We start from the raw sequence: 14,832 nt of genomic DNA on the forward strand, positions 1-14,832 counted from the left end.
TCAATAAAGCAGTTTAGGATTTGTGTATAATCTACCCGAATCCTTCTCTGAAAGTTAAATCAACTTTAGATTACTTATAATACCTACTACAATGTAAACAATGCAAAAATAATTGCTGTTTCATACTTTTTAAGAAATAATGACAAAAAAAAGTAATGTTGAGTTTGTATTCAGTATAGTCTTCTCTCCATGAATATTTTGGATCTGCTGTTGGTTGAGTGGAACCTGGAGATACAGCTGGCCAAACTAATATATGGAGAGTATTGAGATTGATAGGAACATGATAGGAACATTGATGGTTATGGCTTTATCAAGAGGAGAACTTATACTCATGGAGAGATATGATTGTTGCAACCTGTTCAACAGATGTTAAAACGGTCTTCAAGTTTCAGGTTTGCTCACCGAGCAGTTTGCCCTTCACTCATTAGATACAATGCTTTTGCCAGTGAGCTTTGTTCAGCTCACCCCTGATCTCTAGTGCCCTCTAATGTAATAGGCTTCCTTAGCTAGTGTGGAGAAATCAGAATCAGTTTAATTTGTCTCTTTAATGCCTTCTGCATCCCCTCCCCCAGGATTCTCTCAACTTCATACAGGAAAAGTAGAGGTGAAAACCAGGGAAGACAGGAAGAAAAACAACACCAGTGTTTTGCTATTTCAAAAGGAACTGGAAAAAATAAAGTGAAAGCTTCTATGACCTGGATTAAATGTGTCTAAAAATTTAGAACTTTTAAAGCTCCGAATACCTCAGCTTAAATCACTGTCAGTACCAAGAAACCAGTAAGACTGCATATCTTCCCCCAACTCAGTGGTGTGAGAACTGTAATTCAATCTAGAAACTGAATACAGCAAGGCAAGAACAACGGCAGAGATTCCGTAAAGTGCCTGGGGAAGGGAGGAGGCTGCAAAAGGCTTCTTAATAGAAATTATGCCAAGAGAAGGGAAGGCAGAGATGCTGACAAGACTGGAGGGAGCTGCCCACCTGATGCCCTCACCACTTCAGTGTCCATTGTTACCTCTTATCCACCCCCCAAGGAAAGTGATGAAGATCCAGGGCTTGTACCTACTAAGTGTCACTTAGGAATGAATACTCTTCTGATAGATGTTTCACTTAGTATCTCCAGGGGCAGCCCAGCCAAAACCTAGCTTTGCCCACCAAGCAGGAGTAATAATAATCCTGGCGTGGGAATTCTTTCTTCCTTTGTCTGCCATCTACCGGTCTCTAAAGCACTCTGCAGATGAAGCGAATAATTTACATTTGTTCTTTCAGATTAATTGAATCGTTTTACTAGAAAGACCCCCTGAAGAAAATTAAATACTAGCAACTCCATTCATGGATTAACAGTGAAAACCCCGTCACAGACATGAAATCAAAATCTTTCCGATATGACAATGAATAATTATGAGGTTTCTAGTTAGTAATGTCTTAATCATCATGAATATACTTTTTTCCTATGAAGAGCACATTTTGAGTTGGTTTTTATTGTGGGCAGAAACAAGAGCAGAGGTGTTGGAGGCTAGACACTGTGGAAGACAATTGTAGTTCAGAAATATTCCAAAGCTCGGCTTTATCAGCTTTGGATCTTTTAGAGAAATCAAGAACTCAGAGCATTTTTTGTTGTTTTTAAATAAATGTCCACAAATATACCATCAAAAGTTGCTTACTATTTATGAAGAGCAAAAATATATTAGGTAGGGACTATCTAACTCCTGAGAAATTGTTGAGATAGTTAGTATGATTGTGTTATGCCCTCTAGACCTGGGATTGGCAAGTAACTTGTATGGTAGGATTTTTAACCCATTGATTTAAGAGGTAGAAATGAGTATCTTATAAATAATCTTTTGTTAATTAATTTATTCACAGGTATTTATTCAATATTGCCATAATTGTCAGAGTCAGAAAGTCCACACATTGGTATTTGGATATCTACTACATTTCTTGTGCAGGTTATCTTTTATAAACTTCAAGAGACATCAATAGTGGCAGATTTTTTTCTTGCAAAGTGAAGAACAAAAGTGATTATTATACATAGAGTGTGTTGATCAATGTAGTTATATATTGCCATCCACTGTCACTGTTAGCCTGAATATCCCTCTACCACAATTCTGTAGAATTTGAATAGGGGTATTTAAAGACACCCTCTGAAGAGTGAAGGGGACAATTGCCATCAAGCAATGGGGGGGGGGTGACTGCCAGGCCACTGACATTCAGCTGTCACTTGAGCAGTAGACAAATTCTCATAATGCACAGATTCTTGAGTACCAGCCACTAATACTTAGAAGCCCAGAATAAGCCAGCATGCATAAGAGTGCCACTCACCTCCTCCCAGTGCAGCTCTGGGGATTTCACTGCTGGGCTCCAGTTCCTCCTGCCTCCTTCCTCCTAAGAATCTCTGCTCCTCCCTGAACACTTCTGCCAAGATGCTGGGAAGATTCTCCAGACTTCCCATTGGCTCAATTCCCAAGGGTGAGGTTGGCTACAAGAACCTAGCAGTAGTGACAGAAATGAATGAAGTCCCTCCTCCTTCCCAGGCTGCGTTAAGAGAAAAATCATGTTCATGGACGGGGCACTACAGACAGGCTCTATATGGGCTTCCCTGTCCTGCCCCACAGGAAGTTTATCTCAGGGTATGATGTCACATAATTTCTCCTTCCACTGATCTTGGGAAGTAAACTCAACAAACCAGAGAAGCAAAGGTTTCTAAAGGCTGTCCTTACACACACCCATCTAAGCCATGTTTACTTGGGCATAGAGAAGACTACAAATTAAGCCAGCAATGACAACAAGAAAAAGAGAATTTAGGAGATAAAGTGAGACAAGCTAATCCTCTACCCAGGACTAAGACCAGATGCCTGCATTTTATTCATTTCTAATCTCATTGGCTCAAATTCATAGAGGTCCTGAAAATTTGTGGCTGAAGTCTCAGATTATCAGGATGAGCTTGGAACATCTGGATGGCCTTTAACACTAATAAGTAACACATGTGAAGTCAGAGGAAACATCAATACCTCACATCCATAGCAGACACCATATATTCTTAGCTAAACATCAGTACGTATTTTCTGGGAAGAGTGCTTTTGGTCATAGGACATAAGCTACGGTGTGAACCAAAACCTTTGTAGCCATATCTGGGTTCAAATTCAAGCTCCTCAATTTGAATCCATATGACTTTAAACAGAATATTTTATGGTTTTATATCTTGCTTTGCTTGTTTGAAAAATGTGAAGAATTTCAGCAACTTTATGGCTAAGGCAATTATAATTAATATGTAAAATAATTCATATAGACTAAGCTCTTAATGAATGTAGCTATTAGTATAATAATAGGTTTGAGACAGTCTTGGAAATTCCACAACATGTATAGGCTCCACCTATTACATCTCTATATAAAATACCACTCCATGGCTGCCTCAAGTCTTGTAACTTCCTTACATTCTGTATTATTATAAGAACACACTGATATGCTTACTTGCTAAAATATTTTATTTTGCTTGAGAGAGGGAGAGAGAGAAAGAGAGAGAGAGAGAGGAGAGAGAAAGAGAGAGACAGAGAGAGAGACAGAGAGAGAGAGAGAAGGAGAAAGGAGAGAGAGAGAGAGAGAGAGAGAGAGAGGTATTTGTCTGTAGGTGCTCGTTTGTGCTAGTGCCTATAGGAAGCAAACTCAGGTTGTCTGCATGAGCAGCAAATGCTACTGCGTGCTGACCCATCTCTTCAGTTCCCACTTTCTTTACCTCTTTGTTAGATGTTTTAATCACGTAACTTACTCAGTTTTCCAACTTATTACACATAATTTTATGTTATCATTCTAAAGCACTTCCATTTCACACCACTTAAAGATCTCTATTGTTTGAACATATCATACAAATCCAGTAAGTTTCAGTTAGAGAAGAGAATTGAGTTCCATTGTTCTGTGTGCAGAGTAGTCTCTGGCTACACATAATTACAAAGGATCATATATTTCAAAAGTAGAAGATTGTGAATGTTCTCATCTCAAAGAAGTGATAATTAAAGATGGACACATGGAACTGTTTTATTTGATCATTACACAAGGTTTGCGTGCGCCAACACAGTACCTTGTGCTCCATAAATAGCTTCAACTTTCAAAAGACTTATATAAGACCCAAATGCCTCAAGATAAAACATGATTTTAAAGATGGAGTCCTACTATACTCAAGATACTGATCTAGAAGGAGAGATAACTGAGGCAGCCGGCTTCTCTACCAGCTAGCCAAGGAGCCTTCAACAGATTTTGGGAACAATGAAAAAAATTAAAAGTAAAAAATGAAGCTTTTTAGTTAGTTCCAAAAGAACACTTCATTCTAATGAAATCTATACTTTTGAGTTGAAACTGCACATAAACTATTTTATCATGAAGATTCAAGAAGAGACTGGCAAATACTGTACATCAACCACACCCTTTTCTTGGTCCTGAGACTGCAGCTGCCATCTACTGAGAGCTTCCACTCATTGCTCAATGGGATCTCTGCAAAACTTTCTCAGAGACTTTAAGCTGACACCATTTTACATATGGTCACCTCTTTAACACAATTTTTTAACATTTACATCCTTTTCCCATTTTTTTTCCTCTTGAAACATTCTTGTATACTACTCCTTGCTTTCTATCAAATTTATGATAACGTTTTTAATTCATTGCCGTTACATAGTTATGTGTATATGTTTGCATATATATGTATGTGTATGTTTCTAATATTTTGTCTTAATTGTCAGATATTCTCTACTTCTTTCAAATAAAGTCAGAATTTCTAAATAAAGAAAGTACACCAACATGCAATGTGTCCTCTGACCACTAAGTGCAAGGAAATAACACTGGAATGCCAGCTGACTTCTCCTGTGACCTTGGGAAGTTAATCTAATTTACTTAAAGACTGGGCATTTAATCCTAGTGATCTGAAAAAACATACTATGTAAGATAATGTGTGATAATGCATGTTCCATGTTCAATATTTCCATCACTGTCCTCTCTTGTCTTAATGACAACCTGATAAATTTTGGCTTCCACAAGCTACTTACAGCCTTGAGTTCTTATACTGCCCTTTGACGGTAATATCTGAACTCAACAATAGAAAACATATTGATTGATTAACATTCATTCATTCACTCATTTATGTATGAGTGCTCTGTCTTCATGTACACAGGCATGCCAGAAGAGAGCATCAGATCCCTTTTGTAGATGGTAATAAGTCACCATATGGTCGTTCAACCACTGAGCCATCTCACCAGTCCCCGAAAAAATAAATTTTAAAAGACATTTTTTGACTTGTGAATATTATAAAAATTTACCAAGTACTGAGAATTGATGGCTCTTGATTATACAGTTACCAAGTTTATTGTTTCATTGGGTCAACAGGGACACATTGTAGACCTGCCTTCCTTCTTCACCTACCTTGTCAGCCTGGATTCACACACAGGAATCTAGCATAACTGTCGTCTGAGAGGCTCCATCCAGCAGACAGTGGAAACAGATGCAGAGACTCATAGCCAAACACAGGGGAAGGATTGAGGAACCCAAAGAGGCTAGGGACTCCATAAAAACACCAAGAGAGTTAACTATCCTGTCCCTTTGTGGGTTCTCAGAAACAGAACCACCAACCACTAAGTGCAAGGAAATAACATACAAATAGCATAAAAGGGCTGGACCTAGTCCCCTGTGCCCCACACATATGTAGCAGATACGCAGTTTGGTCTTCATGCAGGTCCCCCCAAAAATGGAAGGAAGTCTTATCCTGACTCTGTTGCCTACCTGTGGATCCTATTTCCCTAACTAGGATGCCTTGTCTGGCCTCAGTGAGAAAGAATGTGCCTAGACCTACAGTGACTTGAGGTGCCAGGGTGGATTGGTACCCAGATGGGAACTGCCCCTTCTCAGAGGTGAAGGGTGAAGTGAGGGGTAAAGTCTATATGATGGGGTTTGGTGTGAGGGTGAAGGGAGGAGAGAGGGTGTTACTATTGGGATGTAAACTGAATAAATAAATAAATAAATAAATAGGAAAAGAACTAAGAAAATAAGAGTGGTAGAGCACCTCTCTAACATGTATGAGGGCCTAGGTTTAATTTCTAGAACCATAAAATTAATAATAATAATAATAATAATAATAATAACAACATCATGTTGTCAAACTATAAAACACTATATGGATGAAGACATGACACACTTCAGGGGAACAGTGAAACCTGGTAATAGTACATTTATGTTTGGATTCTAAAGGCTTATGGTCAATTTTATGATGATCACACCAAAAGTTTTCATCCTATGTAGTTCTCTAGAATTCTGTCACCCACCTGTGAAGCTGAAATGTAACTCACTTTAGGACCTAAAGTTTAGATGACTATGACCAGACTTAAGATTTACTGGAAAACAAGAAAATGTGAAAGGATTGGTGTTGTGTGACTTCTAAGACAAGACCACTAATAGCATTGGTTTTTTGTTTGTTAGTTTGTTTGTTGTTTGTTTTGTTTTGTATTTTTGTCAGGTAAGCCTGGTGATTTTAGGCAAAATCTCAGGGAATGACTAACATGGTGTGAGGAATCTCAAAAGAGCTAATGATGAGATCCTAGATGGAGAAGGCCCGAGTCTGAGTGCACAGAACAACCTAATTGCTTCATCCTCACTCTCTAGAAGTGTCTGATTGCACTTGTCTGCAGTGCCCCAAACCAGAACCCAAGCTCTTCACAAACAAAGCATTAAAAGCTCTAAAGGCATGTCATTCGTTGTTTAGGCAGCTGAATTAGAGGACACTCTGACATGACGCCTTAGTAACTGAGACCAGAACTGAGGGCTAAGATTATGATACCTCCTTCTTGTGTGTCCTGGGGGAAATTGCTTAATCTTTCTGAGTTTCCATTTTTAAACTTGAAATTGTGGTTATTCATATTATCTATTTTCTTGTATTGCTTTGAGAAAAAATTAGCATTAAGTACTGAATATAATCCGTATACAGTGACTAAGACCTCAATAAATGTTATTAATTATTATGTACCCGAGTATATCCCTCAGGGTATTTTAATGTGTTGTCTGTTGTTTGTTTATATTTAAGTAATCATGTCTTTCTTGCTTCTTTTAGTGTCTGGATTAATAAAGAGCTTAAGCAACAATTGTAAACCACTTCCTATGGTGGCCTATTTCTACAGTTTTCTCATTTATCTTTTTGTCATGTTACTTGTGCTCCTGTTTCCAAGGTGCCTGTCTCTGCAGGCACCCATATGCAAGGGCCAGGACAGTTATTGTTTGGGGACTGCTGGCCCTGGAGATAAGAGAACAACTGTGGCTCTCTTGGGCTTCATCTATGATGCTTCCATTCCTAAATGCCCTCTTCCCTAAGGGTTCCCCTCCATCCCCACTGAAGCTGTCCACATGGTGAGGAGATAAAGATGGTCGGGATCTCCCTCCTACCTTGATATTGCTCAATGGCTTTTGTGGTGTATAACAGACCTTCTCAGAGACCAGTCAAGCTTTCCGTATCCTGCTCTGATTTCAGACCAAGCCCTCCCAGATCTACTCCCACTACAATTTCAGTCTATAATAAGATACATATACAACAATGTTCAATGATGCTTCTTCCATCACAGAGTTTGCCTAAAGATCCAATACATATATCAGCTGTATCTACTGTGAGTATATGCTATAAAGAGGACAATTTGGGTATCCACTCAGGATAAGCTGACACCCTGTCTGATGAACCTGAACTCAAAATCCACATCTAAGAGGGTGCTGAAGATGTTGCTATGGAAGTTGGAAAATGGGAATCTCTGCAGGTCCTTGGTTACCTCACATCTAACCTGAGCTTGACACTCTCTCATTCACTGGGTAAGGACTAGATTCAAAAGAAGTCATAGGATTCAGAGAGATAAAATTCAGTTCAGGGCTTCCCACTAGAAGAAACTAAACTGGTATCTTCCGGACAACTGGGTGCTTGCTTGGATGTCTAAGCCTTAGTAAGATAAAATGTCATGAAAGTTCATATGTCCTTTGTTCCATTTTTTGTGAGCAAAACAGTCTTAGTTAAAATGATAGAATGTGACACCACCAACAGGTATCAGAGCCAGCGTTACCTCATAGAGTATGAAAGAGAAAAGAGAATCCCAGAGAGTTTGAAAGCGTGAGCGGGGAGGCAGGAATGGGATTCTGAAGGATCACCAAATGTCTGTGAGATTCTGTCTGGAAACAAACCTTTAGATTTGTGTGGTCTGGAAAATATATGTCACCGATAGTCACAGGAAGGACTTATCAAAACAGTATTTACAGATTAATCAGTGGCTTGAATCTGGAACCTAGAATTCTTGTTAAATCCTGTTTCAATAAATGTCAGCTCAGCGTACTTATTACTCCTTAACAAAGAGACTTGAGTTTAAACATTTATAGTCAAAGTTACTTGAGGAATAGAATAAGAGATTCTTTGTGTGGTCAGTCATAGATGTTGTGGGTGACTGAGTCATGAAATTACTAGTCAAGTCTACCACTAAACTAAGCTCTAAATGCCATATGTCATTATGACAACCAAATTTGTAAACATATCACCTATGGATAAACAAAATAAATCACAAAAGACATTATCCCTGCTTGTAAATTATTTTTTTGATTGTCAAGGGCAGCCCTTGCTTCCAGAGCTAGTTAATCAGAGCTCTCCATTAATAAGACCCCTCCTGTACCACATTCCCTCAGCATCTGTTATGTTCTAAACTCTAACTATGTTCTCTGCTAACAGGATCTTACAAGGTAACAGACTGTGGCTTTGTGGTTTTTACTGTTTTCACAATTCAACGTGGAGAAATGTTCAGGAAATGTCTGTTGAAGAAATGAATGAGGGTGTGAACAAATGATAAAATTGCAAGAACCTTTTAGATTCATTCATTGTAGGCCTCTGGCCCACTCTCAGAAGTCTCGGCCATAGGCAACTACATCTGGGCCCTTTGAGTTTTGATGAGATTGGGCTGGATGTACCGATTATCTCTGCTTTCTTTAGTCAGAAAAGAAACAAGCGTTACCTACAGAAAGGGTGGAATAGTACAGTCCCAAGGTAAGAAGTGAGGCCGTGCTCTTAGTAACAGCCAAAGAGGAATAGGGGCAACGGGAGAAGACCTGGGCCTCAAGTTGCTGCAGTCAGGAAAAGTGGAGTTTGTATGAGCTTGTACTTAGGTTGCTCCCTTCAGCTCTTAATGGTCAGTAGATAAGATGACCTCAGAGTAAGACATATTGCACAGCAGCAGCAAGGTAATTGTATAACTATTATCAAAATCAGGACACTTTTTAGAGTGAAACAGGATGCCATTAATCATGAAATCATGACAGCGGGAGTCATTTATGGCCTAAACAATGAAACCAGGCATGGTGTCACTATTGACCCAAAAATTTCAAAGGAAACCATGGGGGAAGAACTAGATACCTCAAATGTGGGAGTTTTGAGGCAGGATGTCCCAAAGAGCAGCCTCAAATGTTGAAGTTCTTCCCTTTTCTTGTTCCCTCCTGCTTCTCAAAATGTTTAAGAAAAAAAAAAATGTGACAGATTTAGAAACTACTGGGGAGAGCCTAGATTCCCCAGTGAGTATACAGACAAGCCTTTTACTGAACTACTGCCCAAATGATGGTTTGGAGTTTTCTCCCTTTAAGCTTACAGCAAGTTTTCCTGAGGGAGACTCCTGACCACAGACACCCTATAGGAGTGGCCCTTATAGGCTCTATGCCCTTGTCAGTGCCTCAACAATGCACCATTCCTCAGAAGTTGGGCTGATCCTATTTCTGTCCCATGGGGAAATGCTTTCCTGGCTAATAAAGGTGTGGGTGTGAATGCTTTAGGAAAACAGCAATCTTTTTGAGTCACTATGACATTAGAGTTACCAAACAGACTAACATAATCCTGAGGACCAGGGGGTTTATGCAAAGAGGAGGGGAAGGATGTTGACACATTCAATACTTTCAAGTTCCAAAAGGAACAAAAACAGTAGCCTCAAATAACATTCAAGAACAGCTAAAAAAGAAAGCAGAGACCTGTTTGAAATCCAGGTCAAAACACCCATCTCCTCAGTTCTTTATTTCATTTGTCTTTTTTTCTGGAGCATTTTAGGCTTACAGGAGAAAGTAAACAAACAGCAGTGCTCCAGCAGAGTGCCAGGCTTTTCCAGAGAGCTGGCATTACTTGTCTTGCTGCCTTTGCTCTCCAGACTGCTCTGCTGATCCAGTTGTCCATCAGTTTGACTGTGATGCACTATCCTGACTGTTACAGCTTTATACTAAGACTCGAAATGAGCTTGTCCTCTGATTTGTTTTTCCAAACTGGCTATTTGGAATCTTCACCTGCTGGGAGGAAAAGAGGGATATTCTGTAATCAGGCTTCTTGTCTGGTTTAAAGTTTCTCAAGCTGTGGGGCAGTCATTATTCATGTAAAAGTTAAGCTCCAGGTCTACAGTGGATCAATTGCATTTCTTTCTTCTTTTATTTGAAATAGATTCTGTCTTTACACAATATATTTGGATTATGGTGTCCCCTCCCTCTACTCCTCCCAGTTCCTCTTCTTCTTTCCTCCATTCCAGACTCATTCTTTTTCTGTCTCTCATTAGAAAACAACAGGCTTCTAAGAGAAAATAATAATATATAATAAGAAAGAAAACAAATAATCATCACATTGAAGTTGGGTAAGATGAACCAATGGGAGGAAAGAACCCAACAGAAAGCACAAGCCTCAGAGACCTACTTGCTGACACGCTCAGGAATCTCATAAGGACTCTAAACTGGAAGCCATAATGCATATGCAGAGGATGTGGTGCAGCTCTTTGCAAACCCTGTACATGTTGATTCGGTCTCTGTGATTTCATGTGACCTCTGTTCACGCTGATTTTCTTGATGTTCACCATCTCATTTGTCCCTTACAGTCTCTGCATGTCCTTTTCCTTGGGGTTCCCTGAGATCTAAGGGAAGAAATTTGATGGAGACATCCTGTCTAGGGCTGAGTGCACCAAGGTCTAAGTTATTGTGTTTCTAATAAGCTCCCAATCAAAATTAAAAATTCAAAGTGTTGGATCTACTCTACTTTTGGAAATGTCATTTTTCAATTAATATCTTTCTCCAAATACACCTAAATCCCTAACAGACTGTTTAAGGCTTGAAGCAATCACAGATTTGCTTACAATTCAAGGGTCACCAGGAGTCATGAGAACCACCAGCCATTCCATGCTACTCCTGGGAAAGGATTGCCCACTAAAGTGTTTAACTGGTATAATAGGAGATAAAAATACGAGTGCTTTCAGGATTAAATCCATGAGCCATATAATTTATTATTAAAATAATTACTTACATTCAATATTCTTAGTATTTGTAACTACAATAGGTTTTTAAAAAAATGTTTCCAAAATAGTATTAATAAAAATTTTGGAAGTTGATACACTAATCTCATTTTATTGTCATTAGTTAAAACTCCATGCACTGTATAAGAATACAGCTTTAGGCTAAATTTTAATGTGTTTTTAATTCAATCAATATATAATCACATCATTCGTCCTTCTGTCTCTTCCCTCTAGCCCTTCCCATGTAGCCTGTCCACCCCACTTATTTGTGGCCTCTTAGTCTTTATATATATTCTGAGTCCTCTGAATATTGCTTGTTCATGTATTTTTTTAGGACTGACAACTTGGGGTCCAATAACCACTTAGGGAGCTCTAAGTCGCCCCCTCTTACTAGACTTTAACCATCTATAGCTCTTCATTTAGGGATGGGGCCTAATTTCCTCCATTCATGTTGGCTTATCAACTGCTGTTATCATTGTTCAGGAACTAGTGTTATCTTTGATAAGGTTCTATTTTAGCAGCCTTATTGTTGGGAACTCATGACCACAGCTTTCCTCTTGTATCTAGAAAACATGATCTTTGTAATAGACTTCCGCTTCCTCCACAAACCCTGCTTGGAATAGTTGTATTGTAAATGTATCGACTGGGGAAGGACACCTCAGTCATCCATCCATGGCATTAGGACCAGTTGAATCTGTCTATCAGACTCTGTCTGCAGCTAAGGAAATGCCTTCAATGAGATGTGACACATATTTGTAGGTATAGGAGTAAGTGTTTAGCAATTATCACTTCTACTGGTAGGAAATTTACATTAGCAAAAGATGATTAGTTAGGATGACACTGCCAGGAGGGATTTCCCCTCTGGGAAACAGACCTTGAGTCTAATTAGGTAGCTGTTAGTTACCACTAAGCTGAATGCCACTATGAATCCTTTAGGTATATCTTGCCAGGCTGATCTTTCTTGAGGTTCATAGGCTTTTTAGCTGGGGATGACTATTAAATGCTTTCTACATGACAGCACCTTCTGGTAATATGAGAGTTCCTCTCAAGTAGTAGGCTTTTGAGTCAAATTCAACTCAATTCCTCCAAGTCCTGTGTTTGAAGTACATGGTATCTTCAGCAATAGGAACTTATCTTCACGTTCTGGGAGATAATCTGAATAGCTTATACTGTTTTGGGAGTTTCTTAGACTTGACTGGCCAACAAGTAGAAAGGAGGTCTCTCATGCCTAGCACTGGGGGATTTCTTAGCTAATCTAGGCTCTTGGCACTATCACCCCAAGTGGTATAACTTCATTTAAAATATATACATATGTATACATATACACTTGTGTGTTTTAGATGTAACTTTAGCTAAATATAAAATAATTATGATTCCATATATATTTTTCAAACCTCTTTAGTGTTATGTATCCCCCTCTCTCCCTCCAATTGTGTTGCCGTCCCTTCCCCTCACCAACAATCCCTGTTTCTCCTATCTCCAGAGTCCTGTTCTCTTCTCTAACTCTTCTCCTCTACCTTACAGTCTCTGTTACTTGCATGACTTCTGCAATTACTCCAGCGTAGATACTAACATCCAAATATTTGGAGCTAAAAACCAGAAATGAGAGAGATGTGGCAGTTATCTAACATGTCGCCTCATTCAATAAATTTTCTTGTTGCATTCACTAATTGGCAAATCTCACGAACTTCCTTTTTCCTTACAGCTGAATAGAATCTCACCAGCTATGTGAGCCATGTTTGCATTGCCCATTTCCAGATGAAGGAAACATAGGGTGCTTCCATTCCCTAGATTTGGCTATGATCATAGCTAAGCAAGTGTCTTGAGAGCAGGACATCAAGTTCTGGGTCATATAAAAAATTCATATTTCGATTTTTGGGAACTTTCCACACTGATTTCCTGAGTGGCTGACCCAGCTAACAGTCTCACCAACAGTAAATGAGGGTTGCCTTCACTCACATTCACACCAGGATCTGTTGTCACTTGTTTTCTTGATCTTAGCCATTCTGACTAGTGTGAGGTGAAAACTCCGAGTTTTCTTAACTTTCAATTTCCTAGTTGATGAGGACGACAAGCACTTTTGAGATGTTTCCTAGCCTTTTTATTTCTTCTACTTGAAATTCTCTTTTCAGATACATAGCTTATTTTTAATTGGGTCTTTTTGTTTTCTTAACTCTTTGGGTTTTTAGTTCTTTATACAGTCTTGATATTAATCCTCTGTCAATGCATAGCTGGCAATGAGTCTCTCCTACCTGTTGGCTACCGAGCTTGGATGCTTAGAATTGAAGTAATGACCTCTGAAAGAACGGCAAGTGATCTTAATTGCAGATGCTATAATCTCAAAGACTTTTTAAATGTTGTGAGTCTACTTGCCAGGGTCCCAGGACCCAGCGACTTAGACATACATCAGCCGGGATGCTGCTGCTGTGAAGATACTTTTAACAAAAGGTTAACATTTGAAATAGCACATATTGAGCAAAGCTGATTATCTCCATCAAATAGGTAGAAATCATGTAATCAGTTGAAAGCCTTAAGGGAAAATAGCCTGAGATCCCCTAACAGAGGAGATTCTTTCCCCATTCTGAAGCTAAAAGATAGCATGAGTCATTTTCTCTTGTTGTTGCTCAATACATTATTCGTATCCATCATATAGCATATATCAACGGCCAGCCAAGCTGCCTCAGTGTCATGCAGGGAGGTCCAAAGCTATGGTGTTCATGAGCTAGCACCCACCCTAGCATGGGCTTTTTATTGATACAGCTGCCTTTGAGTAATTCAGCTCATGAAGGTAGCCTTCCGCTCATAATTCTCTAAGAAACCCTAATAAATCCACTGGTTAACTAAGCTAGACATTGGTGGAATTGTTCCCTTGCTCTGTCATCTGTGCCTGATCTGGGGTGGATAGATGTTTGTTCCAGTCTCCCCAGGAAAAGCCACATTGCATATACCTGTCATTACATTTCACAGCGTTACCTGTCAGAACCATGGAACAGTGACATCTGTCATCTGGTTATTGCTCTGTGTTATCTTTAGTGAAAATATAGGAGCTCTCTCTACGTGGAAACATTCAACTAATGTCTATCTTTTGTTTCTCTGAGAATTATAGTCACTGAATTGCTGATATTTAAAGGAGGAAAGAATGTATTATATATTTTGACCAATAAATGATTGGGTCAGAAAATTACAGTTAGTGAGACCATGTGGCTACGAAGGCTCAGCCCCAAACAGGACATCTGTATCATACCTTTCCAAGGATCAGGAAGCACTGCAGAAGACAGGGCAGAAAGAGGGTAAGAATCAGAGCACAAGGAGGGACACTATGAAATCTCTCCTGGACATGGCATGCTCATTGCCCTCAGAAGGCCCCAGGAGCTGTAGTTACTTGCCCAAAATAAGCACAAAGTTGAGCCCATTGATGCTTCATCACAAATGGAGAAGGGGCTCCAAAGATACCCTTCTTGGGGAACTTATTGATAATCAATAATGACCAGGAGAAAGATGCCATTTTCTTTAATAGTGTCGTCTCTAATAAGTTACCCA

This window comes from Grammomys surdaster, unplaced genomic scaffold, assembly GCF_004785775.1.
Source record: "Grammomys surdaster isolate TR1022 unplaced genomic scaffold, NIH_TR_1.0 257, whole genome shotgun sequence".
Taxonomy (NCBI): domain Eukaryota; kingdom Metazoa; phylum Chordata; class Mammalia; order Rodentia; family Muridae; genus Grammomys; species Grammomys surdaster.